This window comes from Lynx canadensis, chromosome C1 (genome assembly GCF_007474595.2).
Source record: "Lynx canadensis isolate LIC74 chromosome C1, mLynCan4.pri.v2, whole genome shotgun sequence".
NCBI lineage: Eukaryota > Metazoa > Chordata > Mammalia > Carnivora > Felidae > Lynx > Lynx canadensis.
In genome coordinates, this window is record NC_044310.1 from 48,281,308 (window position 1) to 48,298,187 (window position 16,880).

The 16,880-nt window shown below is 43.4% G+C and overlaps 1 protein-coding gene across 12 annotated transcripts in view; it reads left to right on the top strand.

The window, feature by feature from the left end:
• Positions 1-16,880, top strand: part of FGGY (FGGY carbohydrate kinase domain containing) — a 417,073-nt gene that overhangs the window by 356,706 nt on the left and 43,487 nt on the right. The window contains exon 15 of one of the 12 annotated variants that reach the window (XR_003970649.1): positions 2,081-2,152. The exons of the other annotated variants lie outside the window; for them this stretch is intronic. The gene's annotated coding sequence lies outside the window, so the exon portion shown is untranslated. The remainder of the gene's footprint in view (positions 1-2,080; positions 2,153-16,880) is intronic. 12 annotated transcript variants of the gene reach the window in all.

The window sequence follows — 16,880 nt, forward strand, 5'->3', positions numbered from 1 at the left end:
AAGGGCTGTAAAGAAAAAGACTAGTTGCAGGGGAAGAACAAATGACTGATAAATGATTGAAGGCAGAATGACCTCAACCCCCAACCCTAATCCCCTGTTTCATCTCATCTCTTTGTAAATAATTATTGCTATTATTTTAGTTATCACATCTGCTATCCTTTCTTGGGTATCCACTACGTTCCAAGCCCTGTGTTAACATCCTCATTTTTTGTTACATCAAATTCTGAAAATAACCTTGCCATTTAGGCCTTCTTGTCACTTATTCCATATGAAAAAGTAAAGCCCGGGGAAGGTCATTAACTTGTTCAGAGAGCTCAGGAGTATGAGAAATGAAATTTGAATCAAAGTTGGTCTAACAGAGTCTCTGCATTGAGCCAAAGGGGAAAAAATTCCAAAGGTTATCACTGGGAAGCCAACAGGGGCCCCTGTTTGAGAACACCACATCATACCGTGTGGCAAAAGGTCAATTATGTTTCTGTAGGTGAGAGGAGAAAGAAAGAGAAAAATCTCTGCTGGAGAGCGGGAGGGAAAAAGGAGGAAGATAGTGTTCCTGAACTGGCCATCTTATCAGCCTAGCAATAATAAACCATCACCTTCGCAACAGGAACTCTAATTAATGACAGATGTTGAGTTCCTTTAAAAACCACACCAACTGAATGCCGAGCTGGTGCTGTAAACCTCTCCCCTGCCGCAGCTGGGCTTATCTTGTCGGAGAGACCTGCCTTTCAAGGGTGGAGCAAACTCTGGACTTGGCATTAGAAGGCTTTCGTCTGGGCCCCAAATCTACCCATTCTGAGCTCTTTTGCCTTGAACAATAAGTTTGTCAAAAGTGGGAGGTGGCTATCATTAATGTCATCATCATTGTCATTACTACGAGTGGTAGTTTTGTGAGATTGCATTTCAGGATCTATAAAACGCTCATATTTGTGTAAAGCATGGTCAGGAGATTTTAAAACCAATGAAGGATATGGAAGTGCTTAGTAAACAGAAAATAACTCACAAAGATCAAGTATTATTAGCTCCAGGAGGCGGCCTGATATGGTAGAAGGGGCTTTATTGGAATCAGCCAGACATAGCTGTTTATGGATTGCTTCACCTGGGAACTCAGTGCAGTCAGTCTCGGTCTGTTAATCAATAAGATTTCTTAGCATAGGTCTGTGATTTGGTCTACCCATCTTACGAAATGCGAGTCTTCTGTAACCTCTCTGCACTTCAGTTTCTCCCTCTGTAAAATGGGGATGACACTAGCATCTGTCCTAAACAGTCATGGTGGGAAGTAAATACATTAACTCAGGAATTGCCTGTCCTTAGAGCAATGCATGGCACAGACAGTGTCCCATAACACATACGTGTGGTGGCGGTCATGGTGATGGTGGTGATGATGGTGGAAAAGGAGAAGAGTGAGGAGAAATTGCCATGATGTGTGTGCACAGAAATGTCAAGGGTCTGATGTGTGACACAGATGAGGGCATTTGAGTCATTGTCAAAATACTTTTGGTCAGCTCCTGGACCGGCCAGCTCATCCATATGTGCAGTTTTCTCAAAGGTTCAATTGTCCAGCCCACTGTATGTCTCCTGATTCCAGCTGTATAGTTTAAATCAGGGAAGGAGAACCAGGACACAGACTTGATAGAAACCATCAGAAAAATTGGCTCACAGCTCAAGTTCTCTATAAGCCAGAGTTTTCCAAAGGGTGGTCTTTGTTATATTAAAAGGTATTCCTGCAAAGAATTCATTTGGAAAATTCTATGTTCAAGTTAACTGGGTATCTTTACAGCAAGACTTCTCATAAGACTTTCATATGTAAACATGCATCATGGATTTCCATATAGAGCATAATCTTTCTCAAATTGACTTGACCAAAGAATCAGCTTTGAAGCATCTTACTTTGCTAACGTTTCTAGCACCAAACACTGGAAATGCTGCCATAAATCCATGGTCCAAACCGTCGAGCATACCACAAGCAATACCACAAAACAGATTTGAAAACTTATGCCAATGTTCCCATCAGTTAACGTGTGCATTTAACAAATGAAAAGTGCATCACTGCTGACTTTTGTAGCCACTATGTGTGTTCTAGATGGTGGAGAAGCAACAATAAGTAAGACTGATACACTCCCCAGTCTCTCAGAGCTCTTTTGGACCTCCTGGGGTAAGTAAGGGAGAAGTTGCCTGGCAATTTTAATAAGTTGCCTGGCAAGTGGGGTGCCTGGGTGGCTCAGTCAGTTAAGCGTCTGACTCCGGATGTCTGCTCAGGTCATGATCCTCAGTGTTAGTAAGATCAAGCCCCACTGACAGTGCAGAGCTTGCTTGGGATTCTATCTTTCCCTCTCTCTCTGCCCCTCCTGTGCTCTCTCTCTCTCTCAAAATAAATAAACACGTTAAAAAGCGAATCCAGTGTGGCAAGTGAACAGTTGCAGGGCCCAGAATGCCATGGTACCAGGGACAGGGGCTTCTTACCCAACTTGGTGGGTCAAAGAAAGTTTCCCTTCCCAGAGGAAGTAGCTTCTAAGCTGAGATCCCCAGAAACCACTAGAGCTGCAGGACGCACTTTCAGTGCACCAACCATGAGTTGCCATCTTGTATCCTGAGAGCAGCTCTCCTGGTGAGATAGGATGGGAAAGGTAAGCCTCGGCTTGTACCACAGGCCAGGCACTGTGTGAGGCACTTTGTACACTTACTACACTCGATCGTTACCACAGTGAGCTGTAGCCTCGGTTTACACGTGAAAAGCCGAGGCTAAGGTTTCACAAAGCTGCACATGTAGTTAGTGCACAACCAGGACTTGAACTCAGACATGTGTGACTCCAGAGCCGTCTCCCGTTACATCTGTGGCCCATGGGTGCTGAGGCTGTCAGTGGCTGGCCCATGGCAGAGTTTTCACCAGATGGAGAAACCTAGACAAGGAAGCAGAACATCATAATTGTTTTTCTTAACTTATTTCCATTCACCTGAGAAGTATTCCTCCCGATTGTTTGGTGTAGAAAGTCTTCTGCGTTGTTGTTGTTGTTGTTATTAATTACCTTGTGTGAGAATATTGTTTTGAGTTCTTGCTTACTATAAGAAAATTAAAACTTGCTATATGTCAGTCTCCAAAGTAGTTTTGGAAATGTTAGTATCCCTGAAATTTGAAAATCTCAGAAAGACTCTGTTCTACTTTATAGAACCCAACCATTCTAAAGATGAGAGGAATATGAACCAGCATGTTGAGTGGGGTCTGTTGGGTCTGCTGTGGCTCAAGTGTCCAGCAGCCATAACTGGAGATAAAGTGGGTTAATGTGGCATCTCCCATATACACCCATATGCCACCAGTGGCACCCAAGATGACTTTAGCTGGCATGTGGGCACTCTTTTTCTACTAGTTATATATTTATCTTAATGTGTATATAACCAGATTCCCACCTGGGTTCTCCTGGATATTATTGTGTAGAACATGGCAATTTAAAACAAAGAGAAAAAGCGGTTTATTTGGACTTTAGAAGAAAAAATTATACATAATACATAGTACAGGTAGTACTTGGATATGGAAACAATTATGAAGATAGTGTGTGAATTGCCAAAATTGTAAAGTAAAAAGATAATATGTGTGGAAGGACCTTCTGCAGAGAAGACCCCAGTAAATGCTTCCTTCCTTTCTGATTCACATGGCTAGCAAGTGGGAGAATCCACTGGAACCTCATAGCCTCAGACTCCCAGTCCAGTGCTCCTTCCAGAACACCTTTTACTCTTTTGCTTCCTATTGGCCTACCTCATCCTGCACCTTTCCTTCCTGCTTTTATCCCTCGGGGAAAATGCAGGGAGTAGGTATTTCATAAACGAATAGTGGCTTGCAAAAATGTCCCAATGAATGTCCATAATGGATGAAGTATACTTAACAGAGGACAGTGTTAGCATTTGGAAAAACAGGAATTGGAATCTGAGAATTGAAAGGGCCCTCAGAGATCATCTCACCCACTCCCTCCTTTTATGGATGAGGAAGTTGGAACCCAGAGAGGGGAAGTGCTTTGTTCAAAGCTCTTTTAGCTGGTCAACCAAGATGAGAATTCATATAAAACATGCAGATATAAAATTTTACATGTTAAAAAAAAAAAAAGACCTGTTTCCTCCAGACTTCCTGCTTTCCAGAAAAGTACCAAGGATGTCCCATAAAAGGACTTTTACTTCCATAAATCTGAAAATTTGGAAGGTCATGTTTCATACTGTACCAGGCAAGAGACATTGTAAATGACCACCGGAGCTGGTGTTCGTGACTGTATGCTTTTCTTCCTTTCTTTGTTTGTTTTTTAATTGTAGTAGAATACACATAACATAAAATTCGTCATTATTAAGTATACAGCTCAGTAGTGTTAAGGACTATTCACATCATTGTGCAACCAGTTTCCAGCACTCTTTTCATCTTGCAAAGCTGAAACTGTGTGCCCGCTAAACAATGATCCCCCAGTCCCTCTTCCGCCCGGCCCCTGGCAACCGCCATTCTACTTTCTGTCTCTATGAACGTGACTACTCTAGGTACCTCATGCAAGTGGAATCATACGGTATTTGCCTTTTTGTGACTGGCTCATTCCACTTAGCATCATGTTCTCTAGATTCATCCATGTGGTAGCGTGGGTCAGAATTTCCTGTTTCCCTGGTTGTGGTCTTACTACAGCCCACACCCTGTTCCCTGTGGCCCCTGATTGTACCCATCATCACTGTAAAGGCCTTGGCGTGCTCAACGTTATCATGCGTTCTGTCCAGTGGGGGACATAGCCCAGTTGCAGATGACAGTGGCAGGGAGAAGCGGTCTCTGGAAGGAACTTGGCCCCTCTTCTTCCATTGTTTTGCAAGTAGGTGACAGGGAAATAAATGAGATTGCATGTAGTGTCCCCACCCTTACCCCTAACTTCCATCACTGCGCCTGTCCCAAGTCTTCAGTCATCCACAGAGAAGCAGTGGGGCTGTGGGGTTAGAGGTTAGAAAAGTGTATTTCCGGAGCGCCAGGGTGGTTGAGTCAGTTCAGCATCCGGCTTTTGGTTTCAGTTCAGGTCATGATCTTGCACTTGGTGGCTTCGGGCACCATGTCAGGTTCGATGCTGACAGCATGGAGCCTGCTTGGGATTCTCTCTCTCTCCCTCTCTCTGCTCCCTCCCTTGCTTGCTCTCTCTCTCTCTCAAAATAAATAAACAAATTAAAAAAAAAAAAAAAACATGGATTTCCACATAAAATGGCCTTGGGTTCCTGGCCAGGCTCTGTGCCTTACTGAACGTATGATGTTGGGTAATGTTATTAACCTCTCACAGCACCCCCTCCAATCATCCATAAGTGGACAGAAAAATACCTGTATCAAAAAAGCTTGCCCTTTTGTTTCCTTCTGAGTTGTAAGATATCTTCTGGACTTTTCCAGGCTTAAACTTAACTTCTCAAATTAAAACATAATAATATTGTGACCCGTTTCACTGAGTTGTTTAGAGACGTAATGTGAAGTCATCTGACATTTTGGCCACTCTGAGATGTCTTGTTCCAGCCTGCAGATTTTAGGGAACCTCATGATACTGGAAAAAAGAGAATGCTCATTACTGTGCAGCTTTTGCATGTCAGACGTATTATTTTTTCATCAAAAACACTGAGTAGAACTGTATTATGGTACTTGGCTCTTTGCATTATTACCATTATCTGTCTCTTTGGTTGTTCTGAACCACCCTAGCAACCCCAACTCCTACCGTTTGGTCAGTGCCTAATGCAATGCCCAAAAAACTACAGATCCCCCCACCCCCAACCAGTAAAAAAAAAAAAAAAAATGTTTCTTTAACACATGGGGAATCAGCATCTGCCTGCATTTGGCCACTAATACATTCCCCATATCTTAAGATACTCTGTTCCCATTGTGATACCCCCATGGCCTCATGGTGAAAGGTACCATTCATTCGACCTCTCAACTCAGGCAAAGAAGGAAGCCTGGCTGTAGAAACTGATTTCGGCTCCTCTCTGAAGTTGGGCATCTCTCTTTGCAGACCAGTTAGGAATTTTTTTTTTTTCCTGCCTCTGACCCTACCCTCCTTTCTTTTGATAAACAGGACAGCTGTCCCCAAAGGGATGAATCCATTACCTTTCACCAGAGTTGAGTTCATTTTCCATTGCATGTTTCTGTTTAAAGAGAAAGCCTTTTAAAAGGCTTGAGCATACATGGAGTATGTGTACTTAATTTTTAATATGTGTATGCACACCGCCAAGAGAACAGAGAAGCCTTAAATAACAATGAAACTGAATTGTACATTTTGCATGTTTTATGTGGCACTGATTCCCAAATATACTCTTAGCAGCCAGGTATTATTTAATACATCCCCATTAATCAAGTTGCCAAATCTAAATGAAAACCATATTTAAATATGTTTAATAAGATTACAGCTTTTGGTTGAATATCAAACTAACATAACTGTTTTTCCCCAGCCAACTCTCATTTGCTGTCTTACATTTTTACTCTGAACGCTACGTCTTTTGTTCTACCAAATGAATCTTGATTATAAAACAGTTTATACTACAAACTTTTAGCATAGTGTGGGTTTCCACTGAGCCCTTAAATGTAAATGTTTTAGAGCAAGAAAACAACCCTGAGATTTTTTTCTGGCTGAAAAATGAGACGTCTCTTTGTGGGGTGAGCACTTGAATTAAAAAGGAAATTAATAATTGTCTTAGAGATACTAAATTGTAGCTTCTGTAATAAATGGAGTCTGCCTTTGAGCTGTTATTGCTTTTAGTGTTTTGTACTAAATGTACTTTGTTGATTATTTTTTCCCCTTCGGAGTATTCAGGCTTCTGTTTTGTCATAGCGCCACCTAGAGGCTGTATGGAACATGGCATGTGCTGCTGAAACCTCAGTATCTTTTAAAAAAGCAATCCCCCTGTTCTTTGAGATGCGGTGATAAAATGCTGTGGGTCTTGGGGTTGGAGGAGGGAGAAGGCGAGGGCATCCTGATGAGGTAGGTTGCGAGTTCCATCCACCAGGCTTCCAACCTGGCGATAACCAAAAAGAAGCTGTAACTAAAAAGAACTGTTTTTATAAAGAAGTTATCCAAACTTGGAGTAATGTGTTCGTTTCTGGCAGATTTTTTAAAGTTGTGAGCAAATTTCCTTGGATTCATTTAAACTGTTTAACTCTTGTTCTTGTCCTCAGCAGTTTGCTGTTTTTATCCTCATCACAGGCATTTCCCGTAGTGATTCCATTGAAACAATTATTGCGTGTGGTGCTTCGATTTACCGTCCTGTGCTGATTTCTTCTCACTTATGGAAATGTTTTTTTTCTTTTCTTTCTTCACTGTTCTCTGTATGAGTCCTTCTGGAGTTCTGTTTCAGCCTTTCAGCCTCTTTATCCTTTCCACTGATGATTCATTATCACTTCCTCCAGCTTCTCAGAGTTCCTGCGTGGCTGGCTATTCATGCTTACATGTCTTAAAGCTTTTGCATCTTTGATTAATATGATCGTAAATGTGTTTATTAAAAACAATAAGATTCTTTGATTCTGAATACTGATGACTAATCCTTATAAAACTTTTTGTACTGTAATAAATGCAAAATAAGGGACATATGTTTAACTTTGTATACTATAGAAATGATGTGCTTCATCTTAAATGTAGGGGCACCTGGGTGGCTCATTCAGGTAAGTGTCTGACTTCAGCTCAGGTCATGATCTCACAGTCCATGGGTTCAAGCCCCACACTGGGCTCTGTGCTGACAGCTCAGAGCCTGGAGCCTGCTTTGGATTCTACGTCCCCCTCTCTCTCTGCCCCTCCCCTGCTTATGGTCTCTCTCATTTTCTCCCTCTCTCTCTCTCTCTCTCTCTCAAAAATAAATAAGCATTAAAAAAATAGAAAGTAAATAGTGTATAGCAATGCATAAAATTCTTCTGAATAGATACTATCTGTATATCATATCTCTTTGTAGATGATGATAGGCAACATTTATTGATGCTTTCTTTTTTTTAAGTTTATTTATTTATGTATTTATTTACTTTGACAGGGAGAGGGAGAGGGAGAGAGAGAATCCTAAGCCGGTTCCACACTGTCAGCTCAGAACCCAATGTGGGGCTCGATCTCATGAACCGTGAGATCTTCACCTGAGCCAAAATCAGGTGTCAGACGCTTAAATGACTGAGCCACCCTGGCACGCCTATTGATGCTTTCTGTATGTCAAGCACTGTTCAAATCGCTTTACATGAATTAACTAATTTAATCACCACAGAAAAATATCATAGAGCAGGAACTAAAATTATCCGCGTTTTTACATATATTCACAGAATGTTTATGCATTCCCAAAAGGGAAACGTAGCAGTGTCATGCATAAGCCTGCTGTATTAGTGTATAGTAAGTGAGTTAATATTATTCATTCTTCCTTAAACTTTCAGTCACTTTGGTTCCCCTTTCTTTGCCCCATCATCTGCCTCTCCCTTTAGGAACTAGTGCACCTTTTTCATCCTTTGATACCTGTCTCTTTCTCCTCGCTCAGTACCTCCAGCTGTGTCTAATGAAAAAGCAATGTCTGCCCTCACAAAACTTGTATTCTAGTTACAAGGAATCCGGTAACAAGTAATTTTAGCAACCGGGGATCACAACCAATAATATGACTTCAGGTAGCGAAAAATTCTGTGAAATAAAGTAAAGCAGTACAAGGGAACAAAGAGGGATCGGACAGAAGGAACATGACATCCTGGCTGTGTGAGCAGCAAGAAAGGCCTTTCTGAGGAAGAAGTATTTGAGATGAGATTCGAGTGGCAGAAAACACAGTGAATGCAAAGGCCCTGAGGTGGAAATGAATTGAATATGTCTGAGGAGAAGCAAAAAAGACCAGGGAGGCTGGAGTGTGTTATGTAAGGAGAATTCTGTGATGTGAATCTCTTCTCTGTCTTTCCTTCTTCACTCTGTGGTACTGTTTTGTTTTTTGTTTGTTTGGTTTTGTTGTTTTTTGTTTTGCCTCAGACCCTGATTTCATTGAATTCAAAGAAATCCTGAAGTGTCTTCCATGGGAATCGCGTACAGGGAAGTTCACAAGCAAGAGAATTGGACTGAGAAAGTTGACACTCTGTGTGTCTTCCACCTATACTCATATCCCACACGTTTATATCCTGTAAAGTCAGATTATGATGAACATATGGCTTAAGTGAAATCCAGCCTCCTTGGTACAGTCATTCATCAGTCAGGTCTGCCATTGTGCAGAGCAGACCTTAGATATAATACTTCTCACATGTATGGTGACTGTCCTTTGTGTGTCCACCCCCACTCCGACTCGAGTGGAAGCTTCATGAGGGCAGAGTCTATGTCACAATCGCTCTTCAGTGAGTTTTCTTTATTTTTTTCATTTATTCAACAAATGTTTCTTGAGTGCCATCTATGTATGCGCCAGCCACTTGTGCTAGGTCTGTCTCTGGTTTTTACAGACACACAGCTCTGAACAAGAGAGGCTCAGTCCTTCTTAAGTTTCTTACAGTATTGCAGAAGAGAAATACGATGAAATAGACAGCTGTGATAGAATGTGGTATATGATAGGATAGGTAACAATAGGTGACACACCTTCCCTAGCCTTGGGGAATCAGAGAAAACATTCCAAAGAAATGACAGTTGAAACAAGGCTTGGAAATGTTAATCAATCATGTGTGTGTGTGTGTGTGTGTGTGTGTGTGTGTGTGAGAGAGAGAGAGAGAGAGAGAGAGAGAGAGAGAGAGTGTGTGTGTCTTGAGGACTGAAATGGGAGGGTATGCAGAATTTTAGATCTTGGGAACAAAGGATTTATGAACCCAAAAGTGAACTCAATTGTATATTGGGAAGAAAATGTGAATTTGAGTGAATGAATGAATAAATTAATGCTTTTGTGCTCACATGTGGTAGGGGCAGCTCATGAGATGGAAACATAAAGCCAAAAGGCATTTTGTCACTTCACCTTGATAGATCACTATTCCAAATTTTTCCCATTGTTTCCCTGTAGGCAGACTCCTATGGAGACCCACCTCATTTTCAAAAGGTTGTTTGCCTAGTACATTATTCAATGACTTATTGGGAGAGCAGGCTAAGCATTCATCTAACCCTGGGGATGGTTTATCAACGGGTTTGGACAGATCCAAAACCCAATGGCCAGCATTCCTAGCTTTTCTGAACACTGCTCAGATGAAAACTATGGAATGAATGAATAACTGAAATGAGAAGTCATAACTCAAGAGCTCTGCATTGAAGGGACAGTGGCCACTGGTGTGTTTTAGATGCCAGAGGCAGAATTGCTGGCTTGGGAGGTAGGGAACTGGATTCCAGTCTTTGCTCTACCATTAACTTGTGTGGCATTGAGCAAGTAACAGTTCTCTAACCTGTGCACTGGAGGGCCACGCAGTATCTAAGGTCCCTTCCAGCTCTGGAATTCTGTGTTCATTTTCGTTCTGTCTGCTGAGGAGTAGGAGATGATGAACATGTGCAGGTACCAGCCAGGCAGTCCCCTCATCCTTCTTGGCCAGCAGCCCTGTCCTGAGGTACTCATTCCTTCAGAAGCATGGGCATCTCTAGGCCCAGAGCACCCTGAGAAGCTGTCCGAATATGCCACATTCGTGAGTAGGTTCTGGTTGTCCACTACCTATGTTCTGACAGGGCCATGAATGACCACACTCGTGATGTCCTTCTCCTTCCCCTGGTATCTGTTCTTCTAAAGTGATCCGAGAGGTAGGCTAGCCCTGTTGTGGGCTTTCCATAGATTCTGCAGGGGGAGCTTCTGGTCTGCCCGTGTTTCCTCTCCTCTTCCTGTTCTAGAGCCAGACAGCAAGCATCCAGAATCCAGCCCCTTTACTAACCACCTGTGTGGCCTTGGTCAGCTCCCTTAATATCTCTGTGCATCGGTGTCTTCAATCAGGAAATGTGGATAGCATTTGTTTCTACCTCATAGGGTTAATTGTAAGATAATGAGATGATTTATATAAAGCAGTTAGAACAGTGCTTGGCACATCACAAGTACGAAGTACCTGGCTGCCTTCACCCCTTAAATATCTGTGCCCCATTCTCAGGCAAGCGGTAGAGCTACTGAGGTAAATAGGACACCATCTCTGCCCTGAGGAGTCCAGTCCAGGGCCATTCACCGAGCGCCTCCTGGGTGGTAGACACCTGGCTTGGATTGCCTCACTGAATTCCCACCACAGCCCAGTGTGATGCTTATTATTCCTGTTTCACACCCGAGGAAACTGCAGCCCAGGGACATCACATGACACTCCCAGCATCTCGCAAGTAGTAAATGGCAGTGCTGGAACCGGAGCTCAGTTCTCTTAGGCTCCAAATCCAGTGCTCTTTCCACCAGCCTCACGCAGCTACCGTGAGGCTGCCCTCGCGTGGTTTGTTTTGAAAAGAAAAAGAAGCGGGGCACAATGGGAGTGAACCTAATGGGAAGTAAATCTCTCCTGCTCAGGGCTCCACGTTTTGCTCTCAGAAGCAGGGGAAAGGCAAGGCCCATGAGCCCAGCTCCCAGCAGCCCTTGCTTTCAGCCCATCTGAAAAGGATCTGTCTTTAAAAGCAAGGAGCCAGAAAAAATAATTCATACTAAAAACAAACTCTGTCATGAGTCATTTGACTTTGCTTTCCCCTGAACCCATAGTTTATGTCTTGGGCGCGCTAAGGCTAAAGGAACATCTGATAAGTTTTAGGCCAGCAGAGCCATTATTTAAGGAGCTTCGCGTCCAATATGTGCCTGTTGGACCCCGTGATTTAAATCAAGGCTTGCGCCGATGGGGCCTGACCATTTGTTATTTTTCTCGCAGTTATATTGGGGTGTGATTGTGTAGTAGTTTTATCAAGATGACAAGAAATCACTTTGGTCCGTGATTCAGAAGTTCTTGAGCCACGAACTAGCCTATGTGGTGGTTATTCTGAGTGAATGTGTGCCCAAGAGGAATGTGTATATGTGCGCACAAGTTCAGATGTGTAAACACCTTTGGAACTGAGGGAGCGAAGGAGGGAAAGGCAGCTTCCCCGTGAGCTGCTTTCCATTCCCATCAGCAACGGATGAAGCCTCAGCCCTGGGTGGACACCACCCAGAGAGCAAGGCAAGTGACTCTGTCTATGCGGCCAACTTGCTCTTTTTAGATAAGTGAAAAGTCAGGGTGCCTGGGTGGCTCAGTCGGTTAAGCGTCTGACTTTGGTTCAGGTCATGATCTCGCGGTCTGTGAGTTCGAGCCCCACAGCTGACAGCTCAGAGCCTGGAGCTTGCTTTGAATTCTGTGTCTCCCCCTCTCTCTCTGCTCCTCCCCCATTCACGTTCTGTCTCTCTCTTTCTCTCTCTCTCTCTCTGTCAAAAATAAATAAACATTAAAAAAAATTTTTAGATAAGTGAAAAACAACAGGAATACACTTACATCATAAAAACTCGAACACTCTAGGACTACAGAGTAAAAGACAAAAGGCACAAACCTCACTTGATCCTAGACATAATCACTATCATACAATGTGCATATCTTCTGAACTCTTTTCATGCTTTTGCAGATACATATATGTGCATGTATAAGATCATATACTACAAATTGTCCTGCAAGGTTGTTTTTTTTCATTTATAAGGTATTTTGGAGTATGTTAGAGCACATAGAGCTGCCCCATGCCCATTACATACTGACATTAATTCCAGAGTCTGTATATGAAAAAATTATTTAACCGCTGTCTTACTGATAGACACTTAGGTAGTTTCTATAATCTGGCTTTTATAAACGGGGATCCAGGGACCATCTTTGCTGTGGCGCTTGATATACAAGTATGAAAACCTCTCTTGGAGAGATTTGAAAAGGCAGAAATGGTCCTGGAAAGATTGTGCATTTAAAATGTTAGCTGTGGCCAAAATGTCCTCCACAAGGGCTGTCCCGATTTGTATTCCTGCCAGCGGTGTCCCTGTGCCTTTGCCAATACCGGGTGTTGTCAGTCGGGTAACATTTTTGCCAATTTCTTGGGCAGAAGAGGACTCTTCATTGTTGTTTGCCTTTGCTCTGTTACTAGCAAGAATGAACATTTTCTTCATCTCCTTGGTCACTTGACTTCTGTTTTCTGTTAATGGCCTCTTAATAGCCTTTCTTCATTTTCCCTTGGGGTCTCTCTCTCATTGATTTGGAGTTTTTTGTATGCTCTGTATATCAGCCCTTTGCCATATATATTGAAGAGTTTCTTATAATATGTCCCCCACCATCTACCTTTGCCTGTGATGTCTGGTACAGCAGTGTTAAGTTTTCATATACTCATATCTGCTACTCTCAGTCTCCGTGACTTCGGGATTTCTTGGAAACGTTCCCTGTAAACTATTTCTTCTCCTACAACTGTTTTTCAGAATGCTAACATTTTAGACCAGAGCACACCAGGTTAGCAGAATGGTCTGTGGGTTTGTGCATTCTTGGTGATTTCACCATTAATTATGGGAAAATTCTGAAACCATATGGATCAGTCATTAGGCAAATGAGAGGCAGCAGAGGTCTAGCTAAAGCATGCAACCTGAAGTCGTTTATATGAGTTTTGGGCCATGTCCAAGACCCTTTACTTGCCATTTGATTTGGGGACATCACTTTGCTGCTCTGTGCCTTAGTTTATTTCTCTGTAAAATGAAGTGAATCACAATTTCAGACGTTATTATGAGGTTTAACAACTCCCATGTTTCAGCATGTGGTCACTATTCAGTACGTGTTTGTTTCTGTCTTTCCTGACAAAAGGCCTTTCTCCCCCCTGAATATTTAAATATAACTGGTCATTTAAAACTGTTGACTTCCATCTCTTCTGAGGATTTTGTAGCTGAATAGTGGGATCAGCTTGCTCAAGAGTAGAACTAAGGCAATTTCCTCATGATGCATCTCAGTGGGCCTAAAGGAAACAAAACACCTACACCATTGCTCAATGCTGGAAAATTCTCCAGGGTGGCCGACCCCTTTTGGAGGAGAGAGCCAAGGCTCTGGGGTACTACTTCAGTCGATGTGGGTGGACAGTTCTTCTTCCAGAACTTTTGTTCTCACTGAGCCTCTTGCCCACGCAGAGATAATTCCCTCTGCCTCTGAAACCCTCTCCTCTTCCCCTCACCTCGCCTGGCATCCTTCCCTTCTTACGCCAACATTGTGCTAGAGATCAGGAGCTCAGACACTCGAGCTGGACCGCGTGGCTTCAAAATCCAGCTCCGCCACGCTTACTTGTGAGGCCTGGAGCAGGGGGTTAATTTCTCTCTGCCTCGGTCTTCCTACCTGTAAAATGGGAATTCTAGTGTTACCTACCTCATAGACCTGTCACAAGAGTTAATATTTATAAAGCACTTGGCACACAGCACAGTGTTCAAGGAGCTACAAAGAAAACATACGTGGTAGGTATCTGAATCCCATCTCCTCCTCTCCTAGCCAGCTGACACTGCATGACATACGTTTCCTGACTTCAGCTTTCTCATTTGTAAAATGGGTATGAAAACATCTACTTCATGGAGCTGCCGGGCAAGTCACATGGGATAATGTGTGTACCGATTATAGGTACTCAATCAGTGGTGGCTACTGTGGTGATGATTCTAGAGAAGGACACGAGTGAACATGCAGGGAGGCTGGTGATTGATTTAAAAGAAAAGACTCGAGTCAGACACTGGGTTAGAATTTAGCCTCCCACTTGGCCCTAGGACCTTGGACTTAACCTCTTCAACATGCAGTCTCCTTATCTATAAAACTGGATTGATAATGGTGCCTACCTCTAGGCTTATTACAAAGGGGGAAAATGATAATCAATTGGGCACATAGAAAATGCTTAATAAAATGAACTGTTATTGATTGTTCATGGCTCCTGTCCATCCGTGGGAAGATCCCTGCCTGCAGTCAGGGGTCCCTGGTTAGAAGGAATGGCAGGACAGCCACATCCCCAACCCAATCTGCTCTCCTGCATATCTGGAGCACAAAAGAGGAAAGAGGATCAAACTCAGGAAGGAAAACTGAAGCAGAAGCTTGGTCTCTGGGGAGCAAGCCAAAATGATTGGGGCAGAGAGAACGACACAATGAAGTGTGTCCATCAGGATCTATCTGCAGCAACGCATCTCATTTTAATTCTTAAAACAGTCCTGTTGGGTAGGTATTATTATTTCCTGTTTTTACCTGGTGAAACTAAGGGTCAGAGAGATTAAGTGACTTGCTCAAGGTCACACAACTAAAAAGTGGAGAAACCGGGATTTGAGCCCAGGTTTATCCGACCCCAAATCCCTAATGATATGCTGTTAATATATGTCCTGCCTCTGTTGAGAATGACTCATAGGTCAAGGGAGAGGGGGAGGAGGAGGGAGGGATGACCCTGTTTCTCTGGGAAGAGGCAGGGCAGTAGGCCTGGAGCTGACAGGCTGTATGTAAAAATTTGGAAATTTTACCCTAAAAGACAAAAGAGTGTTTTCAGCTGAGGCCATTTCCAACTGTACCCTATGTACTAGGCCAAGGGTAAACCAAAACACAGCCATAAATAGTATTCTCCAGAATTCCTGTCACAACAGCCCACTGTGCTCCTTCTGTTTGGAGATGGATGTTGAAACGCCCCGCAGGAAAATGGCTGAATCTGTCACTGTTCCTGAAGTCAGTCATAGCCCATTCCAATGATATATGTGCCTTCGGTGTGAATCATCAGGAATCATGAGATGTCCGCCATTGTGGAGCCCCGACCGACAGCCTTGCCCGAGCAATCAGGAGCATCCTTGGACTTGAGGCAGCCTTCCTAAAGCCACTGCTTTGAAGGGGCCCATCCTAGTTTAGCAGGCACGTCCCAGCTTATTACAAAATACGTTTTTACAGCTATCCACTCCTCTATCAAAGCTGAAATAACTTTGAACAACTTATCTAGTCTAATGTGTTTAAAAGACAAGGGACATTTGGTTCCAGAGTAGGAAGTGATGAGAGAAAGGTTATAGAGAGAAAACCTGAGACTGGAATCTGGGCCTTCGGAATCTTCATCCAAATCCTGTCTAAAGCTGTCCTGAACCTTTCCACAAGGTCTGCTAGCCTCTCCGAAAGGCAGGGAAGGAGGTTGTGTTTGTACTTGGTGCTTTCTACCCTACCCCCAACTTCGGTACTTCTTTTCACCTGTCAAAATAACTAGGCCTGTGTGCTCAAATCTTGTTCCTGGAGAAGCATTTTCTCAGATTTCCAGAGTTCTTGCCCCTCACCTAGCCAGGACTTTTTCCTATTTAGGGCAGTGCTGCCCTTTGAACAGTGGGAAGTCCTCTTGGCCAGGAGGATGCCTGGCTCAGCCCCTGTTGGGTGGCTTTTCCCCAGAGGAGACTTTGTCTCCCCAGGCATTGTTCCTCATCTCTAGGGGCCTGGAGAGGAAGAGGGAAGCAGTAAATGTTAGTTGATCACCTGTAACTTACTTGGTTATATAGCCACGTTTACTTTTTTAAGTTTATGTATTTTGAGAGAGAGAGAGAGAGAGAGAGAGAGGGAGGGGCAGAGAGAAAGGGAGAGAAAGAATCCCAAGCACGCTCAGTGCTGAGAGCGCAGAGCCCGAGGCACGGCTTGAACCCATGAACCTTGAGATCATGACCTGAGCCAAAACCAAGAGTCAGACGCTTAACCAACTGAGCCACCCAGGTGCCCCTCTGTAGCTACATTTAATCTGTAAGTTAGCTGTGTGAGGTAGGTAAATATTAGTATTTCCATTTACAAATGAGTTGGAGGAGCTCCTGGGTGGCTCCGTCGGCTAAGCGTTTGACTCTTGACTTTGGCTCAGGTCGTGATCTCATGGTTGTGAGATCAGGCCCCGCATTGAGCTCTGCACTGGGCATGGAAACTGCTTGGGATTCTCTGTCTCTCTGTCAAAAAGAAAAAACGAAAACAAAAACAAGGAATTCAAAGTCCAGAAAAAGGCAGATATGCTTGCTCAAAGCTACACAGCTGGAAAATGAGAGAGTTGGGACCT